Source organism: Cetorhinus maximus, chromosome 3 (assembly GCF_964194155.1).
Source record: "Cetorhinus maximus chromosome 3, sCetMax3.hap1.1, whole genome shotgun sequence".
NCBI classification, from domain to species: Eukaryota; Metazoa; Chordata; class Chondrichthyes; order Lamniformes; family Cetorhinidae; genus Cetorhinus; species Cetorhinus maximus.
The window spans coordinates 76270009-76282428 of record NC_135881.1 but is presented as its reverse complement, the minus strand read 5'-3'; the positions used below and the strand labels follow the sequence as shown (position 1 = coordinate 76282428).

Genomic DNA, 12420 nt, shown 5'->3' with positions numbered 1-12420 from the left:
AGCCTAGGCCTCTGGGTTACTCATCAGTGACATTGCCATTATGCAACCCTCTCCCCTTAGAATACAATAACTACCATTTTGATGTGGGTTATCTATTATTTCTTGAGAATTTATTTCTGTTAGCTATTCACCAGTAGGTTTTATTTTAAATCTTTTATTACAAGTGCTTCTTATAACGTAACAAACATACTTTATTGTTTTGAGACTATATATCCCATAAAAATAATAGTATTGTTCAGTAATTTCTTTGCTTTATGCAGAGATTGAAGTTTCCATTCATTTTGTTTAAGGTTGAGTTGAACCTACTGGAAGTTACTGATAGAAGCAACGTGAGACCTGGGTGTGACCTATGTTGCAGCAGGTGAGTTCGGAAATTTGCGGACTTCAAAATTTGCCTGAGTCCTTAAGGGCCTCAAATGGCAATACATCTACTGTGGAAGAACTTTGTTATTAAAATGATAAAATCTGAACTTCAACTGTAGAGTGATAAAGACTGCAAACCAGAGACCACCTTTATTTTATCCTAATCCCAACAGTATCGCTCGAGAAAATAAGCGTAGTTAAGTTAGTACAGCAAATTTTGGATGAATGTACAGATTTTAAGAATACTCAGTAAACCTTACTGATAAATTAAGCTGGACCCAATTTCCTTTGTCTCAGCTTGTTGGTGTATGTGCACTGATTATTATGGTTGTATTGGTATTTTGCACTTCATTAGATTTGAAACCATAGTTGTAGTTCACTTGAGACATCAAAAGCATTAAGAAAGGAGTCTAGCTTTTTGCAACTGTCCTTCCATTAGCACCCCACTTTTAGTATAGAAGGTAATGGCTCCATGTGATGTAATTTGAATAGTATAACTTTGGTCTATTTGTGCCATTGTAATATATGGTAAATATTTATTATGTTCTGATATATCTGGTAAAATACAAAATTTGATTAAATTAGTGAAAAGTAAATTTTAAAGCAAATTTTGAGAAAAAAAATATCTTTACCCACAGCCTGATTTAAGCATTTAAAATCTGCAAAGTAAGCTAACAAAATCAGGGATTCGAGGAATAAAGAATCCGGTTGTATACTTGGTTGGATACGCCGGAATACTAAAGTTTCGAGCTTGATTGACAGAATGATCTTACTTTATTTTGACCTCTTTTATGTTCTAATGATCATGGCAGGTTTGGTCCACCAAGCAATTGTGTGAAGTGTTTTTAAATGTTGTTGCCAGCTTGCTAACAGAGTTAAACACCATGTTGTGCGCCAACATGAGATTGCATGTCAGCAGTACGGGCAGAGTAGGGGAACAAGATCAAGTGCAGATGATGAGGAGCAATAATGATGCTGTGAGTCTCTGCAGAATAAAGCAGAATGTCTACAACATCTTTCTTTACAACAATATGTTCTTTCGCAAGGACCAATCAAGGAAGTTTGGTAGTGCACACTCAATCAAACTACAGACTGTAAAAATAAATTGTTCAAGGTTGTTGGGATTTTTCAAGGTTTTTGTGTGACAAAAACAAGTATTATCCATAGATCTAAAAGCCTGTGCACACAACTCTATTTTTAAAATGAAACCAGTGCTATCTCATGGCTTGTCTCTTAGAAGCCAGTGCTTAATATGCTACAGAATCAAGGTGGTTCATTTTTGATCAGGAAAAACAGTTATTTCAAAGATACATTGAACCATGTGTCAGTAGAATTTGTCTAACACCTATTGTGGGTTGAATTTGCTAAACCCAGATAACAGATAGCTGTGGTCCTCATTACCACCCCCTGCAGTCATCTTTGTAGATTTGTGTCTATATGTTATAAAGAGTATCTGTTGTTCAGCTGTCTTGGACTAGAAACCCAGAGTCCTGAACTAAGGATCTAGCAACATGATTTAAAATCCCACCATGACAGCTGGGGAATTTAAATTCAAATAGTCAAACAAAGAGTAAAGGTGATGGAAATACCTGAATGTTTATTAAAAAGTCACCTGGTTCACTAATTACATATACAGAAATACCTATAAGTCTCGGCTATATGTGACTTCACACCCACAGAAATAAGATTAACTAGTAACTTCCCTCGGAAATGGCCTAGCCGAAGCACCAATTTTATTCAAGAATGTGGCATAATTAGGTTTGAGCAATAAATGCACTAATGCCCACATCTCATGAATGAATAGAAGGGAAAAAACATGGGACAGGGGACAGTTGCCTGTTTTGAAAGGAATTGAATGTCATTCATTACAAGTATAGCCAATGTTTATTCCTCAACAGACATCACAAAAGCAGGTTATTTGGTCAATATCACATTGCTGCTTGTCAGAGCCTGCTTTACACAAATTAGCTGCCACATTTTTTACAATAAATGATGACTATGCTTCAAAAACTGCTTCATTGACTGTAAGCACTTTAGGATGTCCTGTGGTAATTAAAGGTGCTATGCAAATACAAGTCTTTCTTTACTTTGTTTCGTTAAGTTCAAATTGGACTATATTTTGACTGTACAATATCTCTACAATACTGCGCACTTCTGTAAATTTTATTTGTGAAATAAATTATCTTGTTTGAAAGTATCTGGAATGTCTAATGTCTTTTGAAGTGACCTGACATGTTGTGGAATTTGCATGTTACCCAGTACCTAGTTTCCAGTAAGTAGGAAGATTGTTTGCCTTGAGGCATCTTCTGGTATTTTCAATATTCTAAACACAGAACACAGGAACAGTTGTATGCCATTTAGTGTCTCAACTCTGCTCCACCATTAAATGAGATCATGGCTGATCTGTGACCTATTGTTTAATACCCCTGGTTAACCAAAATCTATCAATCTGTTTTAAAATTAACATCAACTGCTGTTTGTGACAGAGAGTTCCAAACTTCTACCACCTTTGCATATAGAAGTGTTTCCTAATCTCACATAAGGAAAGTCTAGCTCTAGTTTTTGATGTATGCCCTCTAATCCTAAACTCCCCATCCATCAGAAATAGTTTCTTTCTAAGTGTATAATCTATCTTATCTGTTCCCCTTAATATCTTGAAAACTTTGATCAAATCGCCCCTTAACCTTCTAAATTCCAGGGAATCCATCCCTAATTTGTGTTATCTGCCCTCATAATTTAGTAAATTAAATTGTAGTAAATTAAATAATCCTGGTAAAGGCCAGTATATCTTTCCAATGATGTGGTATCCAGAACAAAGGTGGCCTAACTAGGGCTTTGTATAGCTGTAATTTTAAGTCTCAAGTTCTAGGGAGCATGGGATTGCATATGGAATTTTTCAGGGAGAGTGGGTAAAACGCATTGAAAGCAACTACCTACTGTAAAAAGACAGAAAATGCTAGAAACATTCAACAAGTCGGTCAGTATTTTTGGGGAGAACGGACAAGTTAACATTTCAGGTGTGACTTCACATGAGTTGCAATTGTCAGGTTATATCATAGTGTGCCTTACCAAATCAGATTTCTGAAAAGTTATGGGGATCCGAAATGAAAAACAAGTAATTGTATCTCTGCTCAGTCTAGTGGAAATGTCAGAAAATCTTGAAATACAGTGACAAACATGCTTAAGAATGTTGGCAGTGCTGTTTTGAAATAAGATAATTTGGTTGCAGGTAGAATTATAGGCCTCAATAAAAAGATAGCTTAGTATACATTAGAAGATATTTTCTGGATTGCCAAGCTCTCACCTGAAGGGGCCTAATAGACAGATAAAGAAAAACCAAACACCTCTCAGCTAAACAGATGACTGAATTTTGCTATATTTGTGAACATTGGGCTATTGTAATGAAGTCAATGCCAGCATATTAATTGAGATATTATAGTTCAGCATAGTTTAGTAATGTTGCCTTCCTTTGCCTCCAGTTTCAATTTTCTCATTTTCTATTGTAGGATAGATAGTCAAAAGTAATCCCATAGCTACATTTAGGGAATGCTACTTCTTTCCTGTGCATGCTTCAGCTTCCCATACATTGCCAGAAGATTTGGGCTTTTATCTTGATATGTAATATTTGTGTTGACTGCTGTTTTGCCTTACAGTAATATTCTTTAGTAAGCACCTATATTCAAAAATAAGCCCTGTGGCTTTTTCTTGGAAGGTGATAAAGGACAGATATTGAGAGAAGTACAATTCTTGAGGGAAGCCTGTAGGACTGAAGAGAAGTTCTACACTTTAGTCTCAGTTTATAAAGAATATAAATTCAACATATCAGCTACTTACCATTCTCAATTGCCTTCTGCTATATTACATTTAGCCATTAGTTACTCAGAATAAAAGTACAATAGGTTCAATTTATTGCAGGCAGTACAGAATTTTGATAGATAAAATCGGGTGCTTTATACAAAGCCTAGTGAGGCATACGTTGGAAGATGTTTCTGAACAGAACAGTGGGCAATGTCTAATGATTTTGTGGAAGCCTTGGGAAAAATGGTCACTTGTGCCCTAATGATAGGTCAGAGCTTGCCAGATAGTCTGCTGATCTTCGTATGGCTAATTAAACTGAAGTGCACATATCATGTTGCATTCTGACTTGGTTCTTCAGCACAAGTTTTATCACCCTGATTTCCATTCAGTTTCTTGCAGCATTTTCAGCAGAGCCTCCGATTTAAAGATCTGTCTCTGATTGACAGATTTTTGTTCTGTCGCAAAATATTGCAGTAGTTTCAAAAGTCATTTTCAACTTTCCCAGTTTGACTTTGATTCTTAAAAGCTCCTAGTCCATGAAGAATTTAAGAGAAAGAAAGATTAATGTAGGATGTCAGATACACTTCTGCTTGGTATGGTTTTCATATTGGACATGCCTCAGGAAAGAACATGATAGTTAATTGATCCAGCTGCATTAAAGGAGAGGGCAAGAAAATATGCCCTATTGAATTTTTTTAAAATGAGGGCTGCATGGTTGTGAATATTTTGGAGGCAGTTATCATTCAGAAATTCATTAGCCGTTTTGTTTTGCCAGTAGTCCAATGAAGAAACGATGAGTTATGAATTATATAGAGAATGTGCCCAGGTAGTTGGATCACTTTCCTTATTTTGAAGAATAGATTTTATCAAATTGAAGGGGAAAGTGACTGACTCTTGAAAGAGTTTTTTAGAGCTTGAACCTGGAAGTTAGAAAATTCACAAACAACCTTCCAATGGACAATGGAATCTACTTTTCTGGATTGTCTGATCTGTTTGCAGAGGAGAATATTAAAAGAAATGAAAATAGGTATTAAGTCACAAATTATTATGGATTGAAGTTGGTTCTTGCAAGCTGTGAATCTTGGTACATATAATATCAGGAATGGATATTGACACATAAAGTGCCTTTGAATAGAGAAGTTGAAAACCCTTAAGTCCTTAAAATGCGTTGGTTGCTACTGATGGTTTGTAAAGAACTGCTGGAAGATTGGCTGTTAAATTGACATGCTACTTAGATGTTACTTTTAAAGGCTGAGAACAAGAAGCTAGAGAAGGACAAAGAATTACAGATCTTTTTTTTGCAATGGGGCCAGTGCAGGGTGTGAAAGTGATTTCCAGTGATGGGTCCAGGTGTTCTTGACCTTTTTTTCCTTCTGAGGCATCCCCCCTGAGTTATAACATTTTCACAGATCCCTGTAAGACAACAAATTGTGGCTGCAGTCACATGGTAAAAAAACAGCAATAAATATGCACACAGCAAGACCCCAAAAATTAGATGGGTCACCATATATGACGTACATCTAAGCTCCCAGGCTCACTCACCAATAAAGAGCCAACTTTCATGGCCACCTGAATTTTGTGTGAGTGATAACATAGACTGACAACTCCTGGCGGCGGCATGCAGTTTGAACAGCTGCCCATATTGTGCTCGACTCTAAACCGTTATCAAGCAGAGGGAAAGGTGAAGTGAGTGGAAAATACACCGACATTGTGATTTTTTTACTCCTTTTTCCTGTTGATCTGCTCATCAGATTTAAACATGGTGACAGGAGAGTGTTTTATGTTGCCAGCCAGTAATGGCCCTGGGGGGAGGAGAGGCAGTGACACCACATCAGCCCAACCTCAAGCTCCTAGAAGTAGGTAAAAAGTATCAGATGTATAGGTATATAGATAGATAAATAAAATATAATTTCACTATTGACGTTGATGGTGACGAGTCTCGTTCCTTTTTTGGTTGAGCCTGTTTGCAAAATAAGATTTTTTAATAAGATTTTATTCTTGAAATAGGACCCCTTGAAAACTTGCATACTGCAGCGGGGCTGTTTGATAGTATGCTTGCCAATATGTAATGTATATGCATTCAAATACATGATGTAAAGAGTTATGTCATCACAGGAAATGATGCAATGTCATGTGATGCAGCAGCCATCTTAGTTTGCACAATGAGTAGCACATGTAGCAATGAGAAGAAGCCTCCATTAAAGCTCTGTGTTCAGCATCTATGCCTGCTCTTCAACTTTGTTTGCATTAGCCTAGAAAGTGATAATATAACATGATGGCGGCTGTAGTGAGTCGACAGCACTGATCAGCAGCTGAAAACAAGGATTTAAATCAGGAGCTCTACCTAAAGCTCTGCAACTGGATCATTGCTTTTTCATTGGGGAGCAACAGTGTGAGCAGTGGAATTGAGCACATTAACAAAAATACCTGGAAAAACTCAGCAGGTCTGGCAGCATCTGCGGAGAGGAATTCATCGCCACAGAAGGGTCATTTGGACTCGAAACGTTAACTGTGCTCCTCTCCGCAGATGCTGCCAGACCTGCTGAGTTTTTCCAGCTAGTTTTTGTTTTTGTTTTGGATTTCCAGCATCCGCAGTTTTTTGCTTTTATCTTAGAATTGAGCACATTTCCAGTTTTGCCCCGTGCTGGCAAAGTAAAAACAACTGCAGTTTTAGCTGCAGAGTTCAGTGCAGCATTATTTGGGGATGGAAACCTTTGCGCCATTGCTGCATATAAATGCCATTAGTCAATGCTGACACCAGGGCATCGCCTGGCTGTAAGCTAAAAGCCTGTGCTGCAGCAGCACAGCTCAGGGCCTGGCTCCTTCTCAGCTCTGCAGCCACCGAAGTTCACTGCAACTCTTAAAGCAACAGTTGCTCCTTAGTGGAGAAACGAACAGATGGCTGAGACAAGATTTCCATAGATGGAATGGAAAGCATCTGACATCCAAGGAGAGTTCACACCATTTATGTGGAGGATTGGACTGTGCTTTCAAGACCATGAGGTTGTGTTTGTGGAGAAGCAAGCTGTAAAGATTAGGATTGCCATTTAAAATGAAGGTTTGTGCAGACTTAATGCCTCTGGTCTGTCTGAGCATTACCAGAAGAATACAGCAAAGCTATGGGCAACATTAGAAAGTCAGCTTAAGTAAATTTCAGGGTACACCACCTGCGGTACTGCCAGGAAACCAGCGAATGCCTGGATGAACAGAGATGAGGAGAAACTTCTTTAGCCAGAGAGTGGTGAATCTATGGAATTCATTGCCATAGAAGGCTGTGGAGGCCAGGTCATTGAGTGTATTTAAGACCGAGATAGATAGGTTCTTGATTGGTAAGGGGATCAAAGGTTACGGGGAGAAGGCGGGAGAATGGGGTTGAGAAACTTATCAGCCATGATTGATTGACGGAGCAGACTCGATGGGCCGAATGGCCTAATTTCTGCTCCTATGTCTTATGGTCTTATGATTTTGTTACCCAATGCAGGAAGAAAGCAAAATACTGATTTCTATCATGCCAAACTCTCAGAATGAATTATGGAGTTGGTTAGCGTTTCCATCTCTATTGAGGTGTACCAAAAGGACCTCCTGGAAAATCCAAAAGGACTTGGTGTGGAGAACATATCACAGCAAAGATGCAGATATGAGTTAGTTTTCGCGGGGGAGGCAGTGCTTGCAAGCCATAGAGTCCGAAATGGCTATAGGTACGATATCCAAGACAACTACAAGAACAAATTCTTAAAGAAGGTGCAATGCTGTCAATCCACCTGCCTTGAAAATTGAAGTTGGAACTCGAAGAAATGGAAAAGCAAAGCATCGTTTGACGTATGCAACATCACATGGACTGGCGCAGTTCATTCACTACCGCAATCCAAAAGGATGGTTCAATTTATCTATATTTAGATAGGAGTTAAGTCTGATGTTTGCTGGTACTAAACACTTCAACAAACTAGACTTTAAAAATTGTTATTTGTCCATCCACTTGTCAAGAGAGCCCCAAGAGCCAACAACCTTCAGAATTCCATTCATGCTATTACCTTCTTTTACCATTTGGGCTGTTGGTCAGCCAAGATATATTTCAACAGCATATGGACTGGATAAAGAAATGAATTCCTGTTTGTGTGCATCACGGTAGTAGGATGCATGGAGAAACAGCATGACAGGAACCTACACTTGTTAATGGAGACTGCTAGATGTGAAGGATTGGTTTTCAACATCATTAAGTGTTCCATTAAGGTAGATCTCACACATTTCTTAGGTTCCATTTACTTAAACTCAGGTATCTGCCTGGATCCTGGGAAGATTGATGATATCCAGTTGATGCCATCACCGCAGGATAAGGATGACCTCCAAAGATTTCTAGTTCTATTCAACTTCCTTGCTGCATACAGGCCAAGTTTCTGGGAGAAGGCACTCCATCATGGGTTGATCAGTCTGAGGGCGACAATAATCAAAGCACCGGAATACCCATTGGATCGGTACAGGGCCTCCAGAGGTTGTACCCATAGGAAATGCTGAAGAAAGACACACGATTCCTACCACAGGAAGATCACCAACATGTGTTCAATGTGTTGATGAAAGCAATGTGTTGATGAAAGCACTATCAACTGAGTCCGCTTTCAATGCTGTAGCCCTCGGAAGACAATGGCATTAGAAATGAACGCAGCATAAGCAAATTACTCCAATATCAAATGAGAAACCCGCTCTTGTCTTTGGGATCGCCAGGTTCCATACCTACTTGTTTGGGAGAGAGTTCACAGTCGAGAAAAATAATCAGTCACTGGAGATGATCTGGCGGAAACTGCTTGTGTGTGCACCGTCTCGACTTTAGAGGTTACTCCTCAAGATCCGGGTGCAACTGTAATGTCACATACAAACCCAGTTACCAGATTGTTCCAACTGACACATTAAGTAAACTGACCAATCCTGGGAAGGCATGAGAAAACCACTTGACTTCCAGATGAATGAAATTGGCTCAAGCCTGCAGGATGTCTACAATGTAGATCTCGTCCACAATGTAGATCTCGTCTACTTCCATCAAGATGAGAGAGGAACTCCAAAGGGAGACATCTCAGGCCGGTAGTTATGGAGGATTGACCTGAGACTATCCGAGAAATCCTGACGAATCTGGGGGCATACTGACCATATAGGGGTGAAATTGATATATCGAATGGAGTACTATTCAAGGGGTGCCAGGTGCTCATTTCAGTGACACTGCAGGCCGACATATTTTGTCAGCTCCCCCAAGGGCACATGGGAATAGATAGGACAAGACTACTTGCTCGCAAGTCAGTTATCTGGCCCAGCACCAGCAAGGACATTGACCGAGCGGTGAGATCTTGTGATGCGTGTAAGAAACACCAGGTTAGCCAACGGAAAGAACTTCTTCAACCGCATGACGTACTGTCATCACCATGGACCGAGATAGCTGCACATTTGTTCATGGTGGACAGAGAAGACTAACTGCTTATGATTAATTACTACTCAAAGTTCCCTATTGCGCAGAAGCTTTGAGATGTGTTGAGTGCAGCAGTGGCCAGGATTGTTAGCACCATTTTTAGCCTTTTTGGTGCCCCAGTAGAAGTGGCATCTGACAACGGTCCCCACTACAACGGAAAACTGTTCCAGGGCATGTGTGAACGATGGCTCATCAATCACGTCACATCATTGGCTAAATCTTCCCTTTCAAATGGGATGGCTGAATATCTGGTCAGGACAGTCAAATCCTTGATCTATAAGTGTTTGGAAACTAGACAAAATATCCAAGTTGCATTATTTCATTTTCATGCAATACCATCAGACTCTGGATTACACTCGCCAGCTGAGGTTTGCTTGGTTGAGACCCAAATTACTGAGCTACCAGCTCAGCAAATTGTTGGAGATCACAGATGTCTGCATCAGAGATAGGGTAAGATGAAAAATACACATGATATGCATGCAGCTGCAGAGTTGCCACCACTAAACATTGGCCAGATGGTGAGGGTCCTACACTCGCAAGAACTAACTTGTACCACAGCGGAGGTGTCCAAGGTGTGCAAAAAACCACATTTGTATGAGGTGACAGGAGCAAGGGGACCTCGGTGTATATATACATAAGTCTTTGAAGATGGCAGGGCATGTTGAGAGAGCAGTTAAAAAGCATATTGTATCTTAGGCTTTACTAATAGGGGCATTGAGTGCAAGAATAAGGAGGTCATGTTGAACTTGCATAAGAGACTGGTTAGGCCTCATCTAGAGTACTGCATCCCATTCTGGGCACAATACTTGAGGAGGGATGTGAAGGCATAGGAGAGAGTATAGAGGAGATTCACAAGAATGATTCCAGGGATAAAGAACTGTAGCTATGAGTATAGATTGGAAAGGTTGAGACTGTTTTCCTCGGAGAAAATAAGGCTGGGAGGAGACTTGGTAGTGGTATTCAAGATTCTGAGGGGTATGGACAGGGCAAATAGTGATAAACTGTTCCCACTCAAGTGAACATCAAGAACTAGAGGGCACAGATTTAAAATAATTGGCAAAAGGAGTAATAGTGATGTGAGGAAATATTTTTTCACCCAGAGGGCGGTTGGAGTCTGAAACAAACTTCCTGAGAGGGTGGTGGAGGCAGTTTGATCGAGGTATTCAGACGGGAATTGGATTGATATCTGAAAAGACAGCGACAGTGAAAGAATGGCAATATATTTCCAAGTCAGGATGGTGAGTGCCTTGGAGGGGAACTTCCAGATGGTGCTGTCCCCATGTGCCTGCTGCCCTTGCCGCCCTTTTAGATGATAGTGGTCATGGGTTTGGGAAGTGCTGTTGAAGGAGCCTTGGTGAGTTTCTGCAGTGCATCTTGTAGATGGTACACACTGCTGCCTCTGTTCGTCGATGGTGGAAAGAGTGATTGTCTGTGGAAGGGGTGCCAATCGAGTGGGTTGCTTTGTCCTGGATGGTGTTGAGCTTCTTGAGTGTTGTTGGAACTGCACTCATCCAGGCCAGTGGAGCATATTCTATCATGCTCCTGACTTGTGCCTTGTAGAAGGTCGACAGGCTCTGGGGAGTCAGGAGGTGAGTTACTTGCCACAGGATTCCTAATGCATGACTTGTCCTTGTAGCCACAGTGTTTATTTGGCTAGTCCAGTTCAGTTTCTGGTCAGTTGATAGTGGGGGATTCAGCGATGGTAATGCCATTTAATGACAAGGGGCGATGGTTAGATTATCTCTTGTTGGAGATGGTCATTGCCTGGCACTTGCGTGGCGCGAATGTTACTTGCCACTTCTCAGCCCAAACCTGGATATTTTCATGGACTGCTTCAGTACTTGAGGAGTCGCGAATGGTGCTGAACATTGTGCAATCATCATTGAACATCCCCACTTCTAACCTTATGATGGAAGGAAGGTCATTGATGAAGTAGCTGAAGATGGTTGAGCCTAGGACACTACCCTGAGGGACTCCTCCAGTGATGTCCTGGAACTGAGATGATTGACCTCCAACGACCACGACCATCTTCCTTTGTGCTAGATATGGCTCTAACCAGAAGAGAGTTTTCTCCCTGATTCCCATTTACTCCAGTTTTGCTAGGGCTCCTTGATGCCCATTATAATTGGAGCCTATCAGAAAGGCATGATGATTTATCATGGGAGATTTTAATTTACATATAGACTGGAGAAGTCAGATGGGCAAAGTTAGCCTACATTGAATGTTTTCGGGATAGTTTTTTTAGAACAGCATGTTCTGGAGCCAACCAGGGAACAGGCTATACTAGACCTGGTATTGTGCAATGAGATGGGAGTAATTAATGATCTCATAGTGAAGGTGCCCCTAGGTAGCAATGACCATAATTTGATTGAATTTTACATTATTTGAGGGAGAGAGGAGTGGGTCTGAGACTGTTTTTAAACTTGAATAAGGGCAATTATGAGGACATGAAAGCTGAGCTGGCGAAAGTGAATTGGCAAATTAGGTTAAGGGATAGGTCAATGGAGATGCAGTGGCTAATATTTAAGGGGATATGTCAGAATGCACAAAATAGATAAATTCCAACGAGTAAGAAAAAGTGCAAGGGATGGACACAATCCGTGGTTAACTAGAAAGTTTAAAGATGGTATCAAAATGAAAGAAAAAGCATATAATTGTGCAAAGACAGGTGGCTGGTCAGAAGATTGGGCAGAATATAAGGAACAGCAAAAAATTACTAAAAGGCTGATAAGGAGAGCAAAATTAGAGTATGAGAGAAAACTAGCCAGAAATATAAAAACAGATAGTAAGAGTTTTATGAATATTTA

The 12420-nt window shown here is 40.2% G+C and overlaps 1 protein-coding gene across 6 annotated transcripts in view; it reads left to right on the top strand.

Moving 5' to 3' along the window:
• The window catches only part of tpk1 (thiamin pyrophosphokinase 1), a 369053-nt gene that overhangs the window by 6316 nt on the left and 350317 nt on the right, over positions 1–12420 (top strand). Inside the window, exon 2 of one of the 6 annotated variants that reach the window (XM_078538592.1) lies at positions 291–361. The exons of 4 other annotated variants lie outside the window; for them this stretch is intronic. The gene's annotated coding sequence lies outside the window, so the exon portion shown is untranslated. Of the gene's footprint in view, positions 1–290; positions 362–12420 lie in introns of those variants that run through there. One more of the 6 variants, XM_078538596.1, reaches the window with a different exon arrangement.